The 18,211-nt window shown below is 44.9% G+C and overlaps 1 long non-coding RNA gene across 2 annotated transcripts in view; it reads right to left on the bottom strand.

Moving 5' to 3' along the window:
* The window catches only part of LOC143831323 (uncharacterized), a 211,091-nt gene extending 199,607 nt beyond the window's left edge, over positions 1–11,484 (bottom strand). For both annotated transcript variants that reach the window (XR_013228820.1, XR_013228821.1), the window contains exon 1: positions 11,304–11,484. This is a non-coding gene — a long non-coding RNA (uncharacterized LOC143831323). The remainder of the gene's footprint in view (positions 1–11,303) is intronic.
* Positions 11,485–18,211: the final 6,727 nt, after the last annotated feature.

Below are 18,211 nucleotides of genomic sequence, written 5' to 3'. Positions count from 1 at the left end.
TCAAAGCCACCGAGAACCCCCTCAGGCAGCTCCCTCTCTTGCAATCTAACCCCAAGCACCACCACTCCACTTAGCTCAGTCCAGATGAAGCAGGATTCCAGGAACCATGAGCCAGGAAAAGCAGGCAGCAGGAACTGGAAACAAGGTGAGGCAGCAAGGCGAGTGGCAAAAAACAAGAGGCAGGCAGTGAAGCAGAGGACAGCGAGGAGACCATGTGGGTGAACCTGTCTCCTTTTAACCCTTCCGACCAGCATGAGGCTGCCCCCTCCTTGCAACGTGGCTCATGCACGCAGTGCGGTGAGCTCCTCCTTGTGCCAGGAGTGTGCCCATCCCCGTTCTTTTGTTGCTGGGCTCCCCTGCTCCCATAATGGCAGCCACGTGTTGGGGAGTCATGGCAGCGTTTGTCTGGGAGTTTTCTTTTTACCTGTTTGCTCAAAATTGCTTCAACCAATTTCTGGTTTGCACTTTTGCAAAGCTGGCTGACCCTGGGATGAGTGGCGAGGCAGAGACTTTATTCCTGCTATCAATCCGAGTAGGTTTAGATTTAGTGTACAGGAAAAGGTTCCAATATTTTTTTAGCTTCAGGTATGCCATCGGCAACTACAAATATCCTTTGAGGTGAGTTATATTTGGACATTTAAGAAGCAGTCTATTCCACTGCAATAATTGGATTTAGCATCCCCTTCATTTAGGGAAAACTGAACAGCTTATTTGAAGAACTAAGTATTTAGGAACATGGCTTTTCACCCAGTGCATCTGGCTCCAGCTCAGAAATTAATTGGATGAACCCAAAATAACCAATTTCTGAAATAGAAGAATGCCTTCCCTGTAACACACAAACCTACCCGCAGAAAGTCTACCTTCAATAACATTTACACTGCAAGACAAGATGCACCTGTTGGAACAAAACATGATCATAGAAATGCCCTTATTCTGTCTATAAAAACCAAGTCTACTAGATCCAAAATGGGAGCTAGGGATTCCAGCCTCTAGCCAGGACCTCCCAGAATTATAGCTTATTTTCAGATTACAGAACAGTTCCCCTAGAAAAATGGAAGCTTTGGAAAGTAGACTCTATGGCAGTGGTCCCCAACCTTTATTAGGCTGGGGACCGGCAGGGCATCGGGCCAAGCCTGCGGGGACCGCGCCCGCGCGGGCCACGCCCACGCTTCGGGCCGCGCCCGCGAGCCGCACCCGCGGATCGGGATGCGCCCGCGAGCCACGCCCGCGGATCGGGCCGCGCGGGCGCGGCCTGCACGAGCGCGGCCCAGCCCTGATTCCCTCTCCCCGCCCTCCCGCAGTAAGAAGCTTCCCGGGCCGCAAGATTGCGGCCTGGGAAGTTTTTTACTGCGGGGTGGGGGTGGGGAGAGGGAGCTGCGGCCCGGCGCCAAGGCCTTCGCGGCCCGGCGCCAGGCCGCGGCCCGCAGGTTGGGGACCACTGCTCTATGGCATTGAGATCCCTGTCCTAATTGAGGTCCCCAAACTAGATATGGAAGCCCAACCTCCCCTCCCTCACTAGTGGCAGGGTCTAGCCTGCAAATAACATGCTATATTGATCTTGCCAGTATATAAAGTGTCACAGCACTCATGATTCCAATGTTACACAATGTGTCTATAATCCCATCACACTATTCATTCGAAAATAATTACTTTTTAAACTTACTTTGTTCTATATACACTGAATTCAGGAAACCTGCCTCCAAAAAATCTAATTCAGTTGCAATATTAAGTAAATTTCAGTGGAATGAAAAGATTTACTCACAAATTAATGTTTAGGACAGGATGCAGTGGCTTCTAAAGGATACATCAGATTCATACTCTGAGATGGCACTCAGATATCATAATAACCTACAGTTTGTTTAAACCATAGTTTGTTGCACCACCTCTCGACTACTAAAGATACATTACAAATCTATCTATCTGTCTGTCTGTCCGTCCGTTCGTCCGTCTATCCATCCACCCACCCACCAAGAAGAGGGGGGAACATGTCCCCTACAATGCACAATTGCTAGCAGCAAAGTTTTCTGTAGGTCTGTGCTTTCTTCTCTTTGTGTAAGAGGCTGGGCCTGAAATAGATGTGACGGTGGGCAACAGGTTGGATTAGGGTTCTCCCTACCTAACACACTGTGTTCAGTTTAGGGCTTACTTGTCGTGTATAGGATTGCAATCTCATATAACTCAGCAGCTTGTTGGTAATGTATCACATGCTGGACAATACGCTCAATCACACTGAATTAAAAGAAGGTAGCATTGTCATCTTTCTTTTAATTGGAGTCTCATGACAAAACAACGGCCAAATTAAGCAGTTATGTAAATTGTACAAAAGTAAGATAAATGTGCAGTTGAATCTTACACAGGTTAAGTTGCAACTCCTATTAATATCCACAGAACTATTCTTATGCTCATTATGCCAAAGTTCTAAGATTGCATCTTTAGGTGAATTAAACAGTAGAGTGATCGGGAAGGAATACAAATAGATCTTCAAATTTTATTTTAAAGATCTACAATTTCTGGGCTTTTAAGTAGGTTGATTTTTTCCTCCCTTCACTACATTACGTTGCCATTTAACAGTGAATATTTGAGTACAATATATCAGAATTGCAGTTCCAAAATGGCATAGGGTGACATAGCTGTAGAGGGTACTACTTACACTCTAGCTGCTTTTTCCATGGTGGTCTTTAGTCTGCAAACTGCATTTATAACTAATGGCAGGCCAAAATTAAACAGTTATGGTACTTATAAATCCAACTCGGAAAATGCCATCATGTATTTTTAATCTAGCTACCTCATCCCTGAATAATAAAATGAAAGGATTGCTGAGTTTGACTGGCATTTGTAAGTAGCATATGAAAGGGGCTAATAGAGGGAGAAAATTAGTTGCATTTATCATTTTAACTACATTCATATTACACTCACGATTCAATTGTTTAAAAATTAATCCTTAAGAACAGCTTTCTTAAGTTTAAGCATTCCAAACAATTGTAATTTATTCTCTGAACAAATGCTATTTGTAAAAGATTTTTTAAAACCCTGTTCTATACATCATATGAAATAAATGACCCATTCCTCAAGTCTCTGAAATAAATAGCATTTAATACATACATATGCAAATTATAGGAGGGGAAAATCCTATAAACTACTATCAAAAGAGAAGTTCCAAATGTTTGCTATCTATACAGAATGGGAGTTATGTGTGTATACTACCTCTTAATATTATATCCAGCTAAAGTCCCTTCTCTTCTAAATTATACCTTCCACAGGCATCCCCCCCCAAATCCCCCCCCCAGATATTTCCCAACCTGGAGCTCACAACTCTGTATACTGTCAGGATAGCTACTCAGGTTGCAAGCCCTCCAGCAGGGATGGGGGGGGGGGGGGAGGGTCCTATGGACCTGAACCAAGATATGCTGATTTTTTTTGTACACTCCTAGGCTGATCCTGCTGAATCCAGATCGATTTGAACTCGGGTCTTCCTCTTTCCCACCTCCCCATTGAAACTGAAAAGTGTTCTGCACATGGTTAGGGAAGCTCAGAAGGGGAGGGGGAGTCAAGTGTAGCAGGAGCCTCTTTCTTTCTTTTCTTGAATGAGGAGGGGGGGAGGATTGGAGACAGCAGAGGAGGGAGAAAAAACCCAAGAGGCAAATCTTTACCGAGAGAAGTTTAGGCTTCTGGAGCTTCTGCTGAGAAAAGTTAAGGCTTCCCCTTTAAGGCAAGTTAGGGCTTCCCCTTTAAGCCTGGAAACCAGGAACTGGTGCCCTGGCCAATCAGGGCTTCTTTACCATGGAGTTTAGGAACAGCTTTGAAACATGTAGAGCTCCACATGCTTTCTCTTGCTTTCTCAATCGGATTCTTCAAATATTGAGGGTTATATCCACTCCAGGATATTGCAGGATAAAGGTAGGGTCACTCCAGATCAATCATGCTTGTTGCAGAGGGAAAATTTAAATTGGACAAAATCAAAATGGAAATCGCATTCAGTGCAGATGGCAGGGACTGAATCAACCTGGGATTAGAATAAAAACTCCATGCAGACTACACCCTAGTCTGAGGCTGAACTGAGGGTATATATAGCTTTCTAATTGCATAGAGCAGAATGGGAACTCTGTTACTGGCAATCAGCAGTGCCTACCCGTTATGCTTTGAATGGCCCCATTAGTGTTTTCAAGGCTAGAGAAATCCACCCCATGTTGCTTTTTAGTTTTGTAAATAATTTAATGGAGTGGAGACAGTCTGTCTGAAAAAGTATCCATTCATGAATTGCCACAAAGAGCATGGAAGTTTGTCGAATGTTCATGCCAGTTACCCTTTCCATGAACATCTCTTCAAGAACCACGAACCAGCCCAAACGTGTTCGTGAGCCAGTTTGTGCCCATCCCTATATACCACTTGATTAAATTACTGTGACTCACTCTGCATGAGTCTACCCTTGGTCCTGACCCGGAAGTTACAGTTGCTACAAAAGCTAGAGAGAGCCAGTTTGGTGTAGTGGTTAAGAGCGGCATCCTCTAATATGACAAACTAGGTTTGATTCCCCTATCATCCACATGCAGCCCGCTGATTGACCTTGGGCTAGTCACAGTCCTGTGGTTTAGTCACAGAGCAGTCCTGTCAGAGCTTTCTCAGCCTCATCTACCCCACAGGGAGAGTGGAAGGGACAGAGAACGGGAAGTTGTTTTGAAACTCCTTCAGGTAGTGAAAAACTGGGAATAAAAAAACTTCAAAGTGCAGCTGCTTGGGTCCCTACAAGGACCCCTTGGAGGGCTCATATTTGACCTGCCCTCCAACAGTTGTATTAGTTGCCAATGGACTGATTATGCATGGTGGCAGCTGTGCCAGGCCGTCCCCAGTTTCTTGCAGTGGAGCAGGATGCCCTACCGCTTCCTGTGTATGCACGGGGAACGAAATCCACCTGTTGCACACAGTCCATCCCTGAGTTGTGGGTATGCATGCACAACTCTGGGGCTTGAAGGTTCTTCCATGCCTCATGGCAGCAGTGACAGCAGGGGGGGCAAGGGGCATGGGGGTCCCTCCGAGGATGATGGGATAGTGGCATGCCGCTCTCCCACTATCAATGGATATGTAGAAACACCCCATTCAGCTCCACAGCACCACGAAGCCGAATGGGTCACTTTGTGTCCCTGCAGGGACACTCAAAGGCCCGGCTCTTCCTGTATGTACGGGCCTGGCCTGGTCTGATCACCACCATGGCAAGAAAGGGAATGTGGAAAAATCAGCATTCCCTTGCCACGGGCCATCAGAAGCCCTAAAACAGGCCAGGGCCAGGAGGGAACCTGGGTGACGTGAGCGTCATGGATAAGACTCATGAGATGCCCGTCTCATCTGCTGCCCTTAGATGGTTCCTTTGGCTTCCAGGAGGTACATTTAGCTTTGTCATTACATGTCTTCTATAAATATCTGAAAATGTATCTACTAAGGAAGGCCTTAGAAAAAATTGACTTTTCCTCCTGGGGTTTCAATTTAATTGCTTTTTGAACTCGATTTACTGACATTTTAATTCACTATTATATCTTATATTAGTTCCCCCCCCCTGCAAATCGCTTTGAGTATTTGTTGAATGGGAAAGTGGCAGATGTATTTTCTAAAACAAGCAAATGAAATCCTTCTGCTGCCCACTAAGGAAGTCGGAGTGGAAAGGAAGCATGTCAAACTGAGAATGCAAAGGAAGATTGCCAGGTCCTAACCCTGGGAGAAGTGGATAATCTTTACCTGCTCCGAGGCACCCACTGAGTCTGCAGTCACTGAGCCTCACAACCCATTCCCCAGCTTGCTGTGGTCAAATGTAGGGTTTTTACAGCTCCAGTAAGCAGAAGAGTACAGTAGGTGAGAGGGTAAAGAATAGGGTCAGTGTCACCAGAGCTGCAGTGTTGCTTAATGCTGAGAAGCATTTAAAGGGGGGGGGGGGGATGATGCACATCAGGTCTGTTTTTAAGCATAGTGTGGGGATGTTGATAAAGACTGGTAGGAAAGAAGATATTTTCAGAAATGGGACAGCGAGAATGATGGAGAAGTCAAACAAGGAAGAGGTGGAAAAGCACAGGTATGTTTATGGCAGAGACAAATGCCAAACAGAATACAAAAATAGATATAGGGGCAAGGGTGAACACAATCCAATCAATGATTGGGACTGGCTTCAGGGAGATACTATAATGATGATCAACTAATTCAAGAACATTCCTGACATCTGTAGGACCTTAGAGAGCAGCCAGGAGTTCATTCCATCCGAAAGGATCACTGCCCTCCTTCCTTTTGTCATAACAGCCACCTTTAACCCATTTGTCTTATACAAGCTTGCCCAGTTTGTGAACAAGTCATGATGTTCCTCTGTAAGTGGCTAAGTGTCCTTGATAATATATATTAGTTAGACTAAACATGAGCCAGGAGATGAAGGGCAGGCAAGGTCAGGGCAGACTGATATCAAAGGAATAGCTGAAAACTGACCTAGATAGTTTTATAACCCTGCCAGTACAGTAGAAATCAGTGAGTTCCAGCCACCAATGAGGAGGTGAAGTGTACAACATATTAGCTCAGAGGCCCTTTCAACATACAGTAGACTTGCCAACCTCCCAGTATTACAACTGATCTCCAGGAGACAGAGATCGATTCACCTGGAAAAAATGGCTACTTTGGAAGGTGGATTCTATGGCATTATACCAGATTGAAGTCCCCATCCTCTTCAGGCTCTACCCCAAAATCTCCAGATGTTTCCCAACTCAGAGTTTGCAGCTCTACTGTACCAAGGTTGACAGATGGCATAGTAAAGTACAGATTTTAAAGATTCCAATTCTAGACCAGGTGGTTCCTTACACCTGCCAAATGAAGGCCATCTGCAGTGCACTGATGGCTTCTATTGGCTGAACACCCCCTCCCCCATTTGTGCAGTTCTAACTGCCAAAGCCAAGACTTTTATAGAGCATACATGGTCATTGGTCTTTCTTGGTGGGTCACATGTAGTTCAAGCTTGTGCTGAAGACCAAGCTGGCTTCAAAGCATCACAATTTTTAAATCAGAAAAAAACTCCTGCTGTGACAGACTGTCAAGGGTTAATGCCTAACACAGAACCTTTGAGTGAGCTGTTATTGGAATGGAATTCTGTTGAGAGAATCAGTTTAAAAATGACGGTTGAGAACTGACAGTCAAAGAACAGGCAGTTAAATGCTGACTGTAGACTGGGAATTAGGCTAAGAGAATGAGTGGATCAAGGAGGATCCTTATTCAAACCAAAAAGGAAAATAGCTTCTGTGGTGGAATAGACCTGCTATGGTCCGCAGGACTATTCTACCCTGCCCACTCCGTTTCCCCAAGCACATGGAGAGGCTTGCCTTTCTCTCTAGGGAAAGAGGCCCCACCACAACTATCATAACCCGATCTTTGTACTGAATAACCCAGTGAGTGATTCAGGATTCCCAGCTTCCCTTCTCAGACCTTCCCTTCTCAGCCTCTGTGTCTCTTGATGTTAAAATATATACAGCTTAAGAAGCTGCAAATCTCTGAAGAATTTCCATTACCTTAAACCTTTTTTCAGCTCTCCAGGTGACCACATGGCTAAAGGCTTCCTCTCCAGATTTCAGTTAAGAGTCCTGTCTCCCCTGATAGACACCACACCAAAAGAGAGCTCCTCCTTGCTGCAATGAGTTTTTGTCACATCTGTTTATCACATTAGCGTAAATAAGAGAAGGTTTTCTGTGAGTTCCAGGAATTCCTTCCTGGAAGTTATACATGGAGACTGTCTAGTCTAAAGTCCTCCAAACCTCTGTCCCTTACTTTTAGAAGGGGTGGGGGTGTTTGACCATATCATTGTCTTTAGCTGGACCTATTAGCATTTCTTAAGAGCCAGTTAAGGTGCTCCTAAAAAGCCACTGACTAGCTTCCTTCTCCCTGGCTGTTGTCTGCCCAGAAAGAAAACAACTATTAAAACTGTATTCAAAGCACAGAAAAATGCATTTCTTCATAGATTCCAGTAAAGAGAAGCACCCCTGCTCAGTTAAGAAGGGAAATAGCTTCTAGAAAATAAGTCTGGTTTCTGAACTGTGCATAAATTTAGGGAACCTGGTTGCAGCTTTGTGCCTTCCAAGCTGTATGTTTCAGTGAAACTCAAAAACCTATGTTTTTGTGTTTAAGCAGAAGCTATAAAGAAAGCTTCTGTTCTTTATGTTTTAAGGACCTTGTTGAGTAGTAGAAACACTTGTTAGAAACAAATTTGGTGTTTGTGTGAATGCAAAATTGCTTCAGTTTTATTTGTTCATTTCATACATCCTACACCTGATTCTACCTGATCTTTTCTTCTCCTTTCCCTTCTCAGGGCATCACTCAGTGCTGGCTGCTTTTCAGGTCAGTATCCATCTCTTTCCCTCCCCAGGTGCCCTCTGCCTCGGTCTCTCTGTCGTGCCCTTCCTTGGAGAGCATGGGTTGGGGTGTCTTGCTGCAACATCTCCCACCCGCCTCCCCTTCCAAGGGGCAGAGGTTTTCCCCCAGGAGTGCCATGCCGGTCTCGAGGTGGTCCAGGACTCAGGTAAGTGTTTCCCCTTTCTGTCATCTCCCCCCATCCCCAGGGCTTCATGCGGGTGTTGGGCTGGCCCTTCCCCCACATCCCTGGCATCCCCTCATCTAGTTCCTTCCCCTCCTCTCCCCGGCGTCTTCCAAGTCCAGGCAGGCATTGACGCTGGGTGGCAGTCTTGCTGCCGGAGATGTCTGGCCTTGCAACGTCCTCCTCGCGGGTGGCCGTTTTGCCATCCTCTCTGCGGTCTGGATTTGTTGCACTTCGATGACAGTCCATCTTCCCTGCCACTGTCTTGTCATTTCCAGCTATGCCAGAGAGGCTCACAGGTTCGGCAGGGGGTTCGGACCCAGCAGCCTTATCTGGTGACCTCAGCCAGGTAGGTTCCCCTCCTGCCCTTCCTGCCGGCCCGTCACCCCTGCCCGGATACCTACCCTGGCCTGGTCACCGGGAGATCAGGAAGAACTGCATGGGCAATGGGGTGCACATGAAACTGGGTTGCCTGCCCTCCTCTGGCAATGAGGAGGCAAGGAAGAGTGGGGTGATTGCTGTAGAGTATGCTTGGTGGGCCTTCTCCACCTTCTCATGGCAGCCAGGAGGCTGGGGGAGCTGCAGAGTGTGGGTAGAGGGGATTCTCACCTCTCCCAGTGGCCAGGAGGGTAGCACAGCTGGCATGGAGAGGGTGGATGGCTGGCCAGAGTTGGGGGTTTAACTCCTGCATGCTCCTCCACCTCCTGGAAAGTGCTGGAAGTGACATGATGGAAGGGGAGGAAGAGGAGGAGGGGGGCAGGTAAGACACTCTAATTTGCCCTCAGTAGGGGAGTGTCCACCCACTGTGGGCCAATCAGCAGCATGTCAGCAGGGAGTACCTAATACTTTTTATTAGATACTAGTGGCAAAGTCTGCTTTTAAAGTGAGCTGGGGGCTGGTGCTCCAGTCCCCTGCCAGTTTTCACCATGGGAGGATGTAGAGAGCAGTGAGAGCATGGTAGAGGATGTGCAGGCTCCCCCCCTATCAATGGTTGACCAGTGACATGGTGCTGTTGGGGGAGGTGGCTGCTTGTACCACTGGTGCCGGCGGGGAGGAGGCAGGGAGGAGTGCATGGTCATGCTTGCCTTTGATGGGGATGGGAAATCTGGTTGCCTCCTCCATGGAGGGCCTGCCTCCTCATTGCTGTCAGGGGCTGGAAAGCCTGCACAGAAGAAGTGGATGGGCCTCACGGCCCCTGCCAGCAGCAAAGATGTGGGGCTGGTCCAGAAACCAGCCTTCCCAAACTCCATGAGCAGCAAGTAGGCAGCAGACACTGGCATGGACTCCCCCAAGGAGGCAGTTGGTCTTTGCAGCCCCTTCCAGTAGCAATGGGGTGCACTGGCTAGTCACACCAAGCTGTGTGGTTTACCTCCTGTTGGCTCTCAATGCTCAGGTGAAGTGGGAGGAGGAAGGCAGGGTGGGGAAAAACCTATGATTGGCCATCAGTGGGGGAGGGTTATCCCAGTGAGGGCCAATTAGAGATTGCTTCTCAATGGTGGGCCAGCTCTGAGTGGCCCTTGGGGGGGCGGAGGACCATCCCAGTGTGGACCAATCAGAGAGCCGGTACATTGTTGGAAGCATCCTTCACATTTATTTATTTATTTTTACTGTGACATCTCAGGACAGTGTATGGTATGATGATAGACTAGGTGGGTCAGCCATATACAAATAAATAAGAAGAAAATATATCATAGAATCATAGAATCATAGAGTTGGAAGGGGCCATGCAGGCCATCTAGTCCAACTCCCTGCTCAACGCAGGATCAGGCCAAAGCATCCTAAAGCATCCAAGAAAAGTGTGTATCCAACCTTTGCTTGAAGACTGCCTCCTTATGCAGCCTGTTCCACTGCTGAACTACTCTGACTGTGAAAATCTTTTTCCTGATATCTAGCCTATATCGTTGTACTCGAAGTTTAAACCCATTACTGCGAGTCCTCTCCTCTGCAGCCAATGGAAACAGCATCCTACCCTCCTCCAAGTGACAACCTTTTAAATACTTAAAGAGGGCTATCATGTACCCTCTCTATCTCCTTTTCTCCAGGCTGAACATTCCCAAGTCCCTCAACCTATCTTCATAGGGCTTGGTCCCTTGGCCCCAGATCATCTTTGTCGTTCTCCTCTGTAGCCTTTCAGTTTTATCTACGTCCTTCTTGAAGTGAGGCCTCCAGAACTGCACACAGCACTCCAGGTGTGGTCTGACCAGTGCCGTATACAATGGGACTATGACATCTTGTGATTTTGATGTGATGCTCCTGTTGATACAGCCCACTGCATCACACTGCCTGTTCATGTTTAGTTTACAATCCACAAGTACCCCAAGGTCTCGTTCACACACAGTATTACCTAGAAGCGTATCCCCCATCCAGTAGGCATGCTTTTCATTTTTCTGACCCAGATGCAGAACTTTACACTTATCTTTATTAAATTGCATCTTGTTCTCATTTGCCCATTTTTCCATTGTGTTCAGGTCTCGTTGAACTCTGTCTCTGTCTTCTGGAGTATTTGCCAGTCCTCCCAATTTGGTGTCATCTGCAAACTTGATGAGTAGTCCCTCCACCCCCTCATCTAGATCATTAATAAATATGTTAAAAAGTACCGGTCTGACACCGAGCCCTGAGGTACCCCACTACACACCTCTCTCCAGTCTGATGAAACACCATATAATAATGGGACAGATAATGGGACTGCTCAGTATGAAAAATGACAAGGGAAAATCCTGACCTGTGAGGGAGAGGGAGGTGAGATTGCCATACTTACCTTAAGCCTCTCTTGAGTATTTTCTCCAAACTATCTGATCCTAAGGAAACCCTTTCTGAGGACAACAACAGTTTGCATTATTGGCAGGCGAGCGGGATTCCTGATTGCCCTCTCCCCACTGATTCGGATGTTTTCCATTCATGTAGTTGCAGAGCTGGTCTTTTTCACTTATTAAACTGCCTGAACAACAGTAACAAGAATACAATTAGCCCTGAGTCATACTGGCATGCAATTCCCCTCCAACGCCTCATGTGACACATAGAGACGTCAGTTGCTCACTCAGTAAAGCAAAGCTTCATATGCTGCCTCGCTGGGAGGAGCTGCTGACCCTCTTAGTAATTACTTAGTCTAACAGCTTAACTAACATGCAAATTCCTCTGTTGAATGACAGGTAAACAGTATGAGGCCCCTGAGTTGTGCTGGGGAAAAATAAGAGAGGGTGGGTGCTGACATAGATGTAAAAGCATGTGTCAATTGCAGCTCTAATGCAGCTTTGAAGTACGACATGATTCATTAGCTTTATTTCATGCTCAGGGTAACGAAGTTGTGGTTGCTGTGTTAATTAAGTGGGGAGGGAGTGGGGTGGAACTTGGCAGGCATAAGTCAGCTGGCGTGGCATACTGATCCAGGAGGGCAGGGCTGCTCCAAATCATATGTTTTACAGTTCGCTCAGTATTTCACAACCAGACTCTCTGCTCTGAGTTAGTTCCAGGCTTGTACTTGGAAAAGCCAGCCAGTGTTTGCTGTTTCACTGAGATGAAAAGTGCTCAGAGGCCAGTTGCAAACAGAAAAACAAACACTATGATGGGGTTTCCTTCAGCGTTGGTAAAACTCAGCTCCAGTTGACTACTAGGCAATATCTATCACTCTATATGCTCTCTCCTTACCAGTTAATTGCAGCCTGACCATGCAATCATAGCAATTAAGCTATACCAGTCAGGTTAAAAAATAGCCCTGTTTTTAATGGCTTCCCCCTCTATCAAAATAACTAAATTTACATTCATACTGTTGCAATGAGACAATTATCATGTATCCTATTAAAGGTCTCAAACACTTATTTTGTCAGAATTATTCTCACTGGACAAATGGTTTCAGAGATTTCAGAAGGATCTACACAAATATCTACACAGAAAACAGCAAATAAAGGGGCAACTGCTATTTACAATAGTTGAAGTGACCAGATCCTCTCAATGTTAATGTAAAGGCAAAAGTTGACAATAACATCACTATAATGAGTTCTGTTCCGTATTCAAAAATCACTTATGTTCCTCTCAAAATCTGGCCAGAACCCCTGCGCAAGGACTTCTCATCAGTCATTCACCAACAACTGGCATTGTGACAAGTAATAGTGCAGGCTGGGCTCATGAGAGAAGGGATCATGTAAAGGCAGGAAAAGACATATTTCCCCATTTTCCTTTTACATAAGGATTCCCCCCACACCCTATTTTCCTGTTAAGCTGACTTATGCTGGCCCTGTAGAGTTTTCATGGCAAGAGACATTCAGGGGTGGCTTGCCATTGCTTGTCTCCATCTCACAACCCTGGCATTCCTTGGAGGTCTCCCATTCAAATTCTAGCCAGGACCAACCCTGCTTACCTTCCAAGATCTAACAAGATCAGACTAGCTTGGTTATCCATAAGTGTGATAGATGCTTGCAAAATGGAGACAGATTCTGCCAAACTAAGATTTTCTTAGTTAGCTTAGTATATATATATATTGTTTATGAAAGCAAATGTTTTAAAACAGTAAAAGAGGTAAGAGTGATTTCAGGTTGAGCAGAGGGTGGTGAAGAAGGGCGGGCACAATTTAACCATTAACTTTCCAAAACGTATCTGTTCAGAATTACCCCTAGCTTTTCTTCTCCCCATGGAGTGAAAGATAAAGAGACCACCTACTGCTGCTCATTTTGAAGCCACCTACAGCTGTTTTTCATGACAAAAGAAAGATGAGGGGAAAACCAGTCACAGAACTATATATTCTTCTCTGAACTGCCAATGGGTACCAAAATAAGCCATCATGTACAGACTTTTCCATGGTACAGCCAGATGAAAAACCCTAACATGTTCGGTGTGAAAACAAGTTGTTTCATCCAGCCAGCCTTTCCAACATTTTTTTCCTGTTGGTCTTCTTTTCAGACAGCTGATTACTTCCTACTGTACATCCATGATCCAAATCACTAGCAGACTGTTATCAACCCTGCCCAGGCTGTTTCTGAAAACATATGCAATAGCATAAAAATTAATAGTGCTCCATAGGGAAGCAAGTCAAATTATGGCCAGGAGCAAATTGTAACAGGAGAATAAAATGGGAATGGAAACACCTTTTAGGGCAATGACATCTCCAGGTGCATATCAAGGTATAGACATGTTTGTACATATATCTTATGGTACAACTAGCATGAAAGCCCATTGCAACCAGGAATGAAATGGGCGCTAGGACCCAGGGGACACCGGGAGGTGCAGATCTCTCTCTGTGTCTCTTTCTCTCCCTCTCGCTGTGTGTCTCTTGGTGTGCCTCGCAGCAGGAGGCATAGCAGGTAATCTGGGCTGGTTTCTAGGAGGGAAGCAGGGCTGGTGTGCAGTTTTGGGCAGCTCTCTGTCTCTGTCTCTCTTTCCCTCCATCGCAGCAGGGGCGACTCTCTCTGTGTCTCTCTCTCCCTGACAGCAGGAGCCATAGGAGGTAATTAGGGCTCATGCTTAGGAGGGAAGCAGGGCTGGTCAGCAGCTTGAGGCAGCTCTCTCTCTCTGTGTCTCTGCCTCCCTCGCAGCAGGAGTGATAGGAAGGAATGAGGGCTCATGTTCAGTCTGGCAGAGTTCTATGTCTCTCTCTGGTGCATCTGAGAGGAATGTGGCTAACATTCAGGGAGGGAAGGAGGGAACTGTAGGGGCAGGGCCAATCAGGGTGCGCTGGCTGCACACTGAATGGCCCTATTCCAACTTGGACACCCAGACATGTTCCACCCCCCAGGCTGTTTCACAAATATACAGCGGAACCATGGATAAGGAGGTTTATTCTTTGTAGATTATATATGCTGTGTAAGAGAGAAATAATTAAGTTGAAAATCTGAAGATTGTATACAGAGGTGGGAGAATTAATTATTAATTATTATTATTTCCTTGCCTAGTGTTAACTTACTGTATATGATGAGAGATTAATTTATACTGTTGCATGATTTGTATACGGAAGGATAAGCTACTGAAGAAAAACATGTACTTAGAAAATGGGGATTAATATCTGAATCTCATTCTAACCTGACTTGATTCGTTTGAACTAATAAAAGATTGTTACAATTGGACAGTTAAGACACTGAAGCTTTGATATTTATTGCAATGCCTTTTTTGACCAGCTTTCTTCACTTTGGCAATCTTGTGGACTGGTTCCCTTTTTATTCTCATTTCATCTATGGTCATTTATTTGCTCCCCCATGAAAGGAGACTGTCCTTAAAAAAAAAGGAACCATAGGTTATGAAGGGCTTTAAATGCTGTAAACAACACCTGGAACTAGATTCAAACAAACTGACAGCCAATGTCACTTTTTCTAGATGGTCCAGATATCAGTCTCCTTCATGCAGGTATTCTGATATCTGTGCTTGCGTAAGTGTTGGGAACAGTGACCATAGTGCTATTAAGTTCAACGTTTGGATCAATCGAAAGTTAACCTCCAAAATCCAAAACTGTAACATTTGATTTCAAAACAGAGATACTGGGACAAAAAAAAATCCAACTTCAAGTAAAAGCTAGTGGGGTTTGCCCTTGCTGAGGCTCAGATTGTATCCGCACTAGTGAAATCATTTGGCTTTGCATTTTTAAAGGGTCGACTTTTTCATGTTTCCACATTGAAATCTGCTTCTTCAGGCGCAGACCCAAATTGCCCCCCCTCACTCTCCCTGCTGCAAAGGAATTCCCCAAAAAACCTGATTTCATCTTTTCAAGCAAGATCTAATGGGGTCTAACTGTTCAGTCCTGAAATGTGTCCATTTGCGTTTTCACTGTGCCTGCCATTTTGAGCTGTTTGGGCACACCCCTTTCCTCATTGCTGTCCTCCCTCCTCCTTCCTTCCACCCCATCACTCCATTAAAAAAAAAAGCCTTTTTTTTTAAAGAGAGTGATCACATTACAATTCTTTTTCTAAGTTGTTTTTTTTTAAAAGCAGTCTTGTGTTATAACATTATAACCCTGATTTTATTTTTAAAATTACCTTCAGGTGCTTTTTTTGGGGGGGGGGGAGGTGATCGAGCGCACAGAATGGTGGGATTAAGAGGTGCAATGAAAACAAAGGTGCAAACAGGCACCATTTTGCAAAAAAGAATTTTTTGAAAAGGGGAAAAGAGCAAAGCATGATGCCTCTGTAGGACTCAGTGCAGAAAGCATCTCACAAATTTTAGCCTGGGAAATCAGGGGAGGAAAGCCAAATGCGAATAGGCTAGAGTTAACTTGCAACATTCAAAGGAAATCCAAAGCAAGGCTAAAAGAAGGTATGTCTCCTAATGCGAGGGGAAGAGAAAAATCTCGGGGTTGTGGATAGTTCAATGAATGTGTCGACCCGGTGTGCTACAGCAGTGAAAAAGGCAAACCCCATGTTAAGCATTATTAGGAAAGAGTTTGAAAATAAAACAGCCGCTAATATAATGCCCCAGTATGGCTTCATGGTGTAGCCTCATTTGGAATACGATGTACAGTTCTGGTCACTGTATCTCAAAAAAGACATTGCAGTGCTGGAAAAAGTACAGAGGAGGGCAACCAAGACAAAGGGTGAGACAAGAGTTGACAAAGGGAAAGTTTTCTCCGACTTTCAAAATGCTAAAACTCGAGGGCACCCAATGAAGCTGATGGGAAGTAGATTCATGAAAGACAAAAGGGAATGCTTAATTACAAAGAGAATGATTAAAATGTAGAATTCATTGCCCAAGTATGTAATGATGGCCATAAGAATAAACAACTTTAAAAGTGAATTAGACAGAATCATAGAGGAGAGGTCTACCATGGTAACTGAGGTGACCATCCAGATTCAGAGGCAACAAACTTCTGAATCCAAAAGCAAGGAGGCAACATGTCCTGGTTCAAGCAGGCACTTGGGTTAATCAGCAATAGGCAGAGCCCGAATGCAGCCCAGGGTCAAGGCACTCCAATTGACTGATTGGTAGGGCCTGGTGACAGAAGAATGCCCACCTCTGAGGCGTGTTCATATCTGGCAACCTTATTCTCATGCCTGGACCAAAAGAAGCTGCTGCTATCCATACTGTCTGCTGGATGGGTTTCTTTAGTTGAAGAAGCTCCTTGCAAGGGAATTTTCAGCATTTCTGATCTGATGCTAAGAGCACAGCACAAGATACTCTTGCAAAGATCCAACCCTGCATTTCACTACCACTGTGCCTTATTGCAGGCCTTATCTGAGTATTTATTTCCTTTAAGTGGCCATCAGGAACATCTGTCAAATGCAACAACACAATGGGTAGGTAAATGAAAAGAAAAGTTGCAGGGAGGAAGGACAGGGATTCATTGCATACATAGCTCTATTCCTGGCCCAAATACTCATTTTTAAAGATTGTTTTTTAAAAAATCCAGCATCAATTCTCTGCACCCAAGGCTGCTTAAAGCACCAAAAGAGCAGGGGCGGGGGGAGCCAGGGAAAAGAACACCTCTATTATTCTCAGGCCATTTGGTAGTGGTTGCCATGGAGATCAAAAGCAAAATGGCATGCAAATCAACACAAGCCTCTGCGTTCAATAACAACCTTAAAAGGGCAGCCGGGTAAGACGACAGAAATCACTTGAAATGCTTCAACCTGCTCTGCTAGCTTTGATTAGATCTAAAAGGGAAAGAAAAATACCCTAATGGATTACAGAGCAGACCGAAGCAGCCTGGCAGCAATGGGGTGCAGCTTGTGTGATTATTCTACACAAATGCACACACACACTGACACATACCATGTAAACTACATCAACATAAGAAACGTTTGTCTAGGCACAAAAAACATTCAGAACTGGCACACAATTCACAATGAATGCTATCTACAACAAATTTAGCTTTTCTTCCTCATCCTAGTTTAGACAATGTCAGATTTCAGTAATTTAATTAAGAAACTTCTTTTTTTCCACATCCAATATGTCTCATATTCTCCTCCTCTCTCCTTTCGCTAATGAGGCACATTGCAACATCAAAGTCAAGCATGGCTTGGAAAGCCTGTTTTGAAATATCTGAGCAATATTTGAACAAGCTCATGCCAGCATTTATAATTAGGGATAGGCATGAAAACCAGAAAAATGTAGTTCAACTGGCTAGTGGTTCATGCCTCCCCAATCCCCATAGAAAGGGTCCACAATGCCTTTAAACACGGTTTGCAGAAAGTGTGAAAAAAACTGAGCTGTGGGGAGAAGACTACTCTCCACCACTCAGCTGTTTCTTTGCACATTTTTGGACATTAAAGGGTCTATACAAGAAAATTGTGACTGGCAGGGTGCAGGCTGCTCCACACCACTCAGCTGTTTTGTGGCTTTCACAGAGAACAGATCCAGAGATTTAAAGGAACGTTGAGTCCCTTTAATGAACATGAACATGAACCACCATGAACTGATTTTTAAAGTTTATGAAAATTTGTGATAGTATATCTGCCATGAATACCAACCACAAACAGGGCAAAATCTGTGACAGATTTTGCTTCATGTTTCAGTTCATGTCCATCCATATTTCTAATTCAGGTTGCTTTTAAATGGCTTTTGGCTTGTGCACATAAACAGATAACAGCAAATGCCTATAATGGTATGTGGTTTTTAAGGTACTGTATGAGAAGATGGATTTGGAGTTATATGGTTTAGTTTTGTTCTTTATTATATGGTCACTTTCACTGTATTGATCAGGCTTACCTGTAGAATAACCAATAGAGGAAAAGGGTTATTTTCAATCTCAAA

The sequence above is a fragment of the Paroedura picta genome, chromosome 3 (assembly GCF_049243985.1).
Source record: "Paroedura picta isolate Pp20150507F chromosome 3, Ppicta_v3.0, whole genome shotgun sequence".
Taxonomy (NCBI): Eukaryota; Metazoa; Chordata; class Lepidosauria; order Squamata; family Gekkonidae; genus Paroedura; species Paroedura picta.
This window is presented reverse-complemented; position numbering and strand designations above follow the sequence as displayed.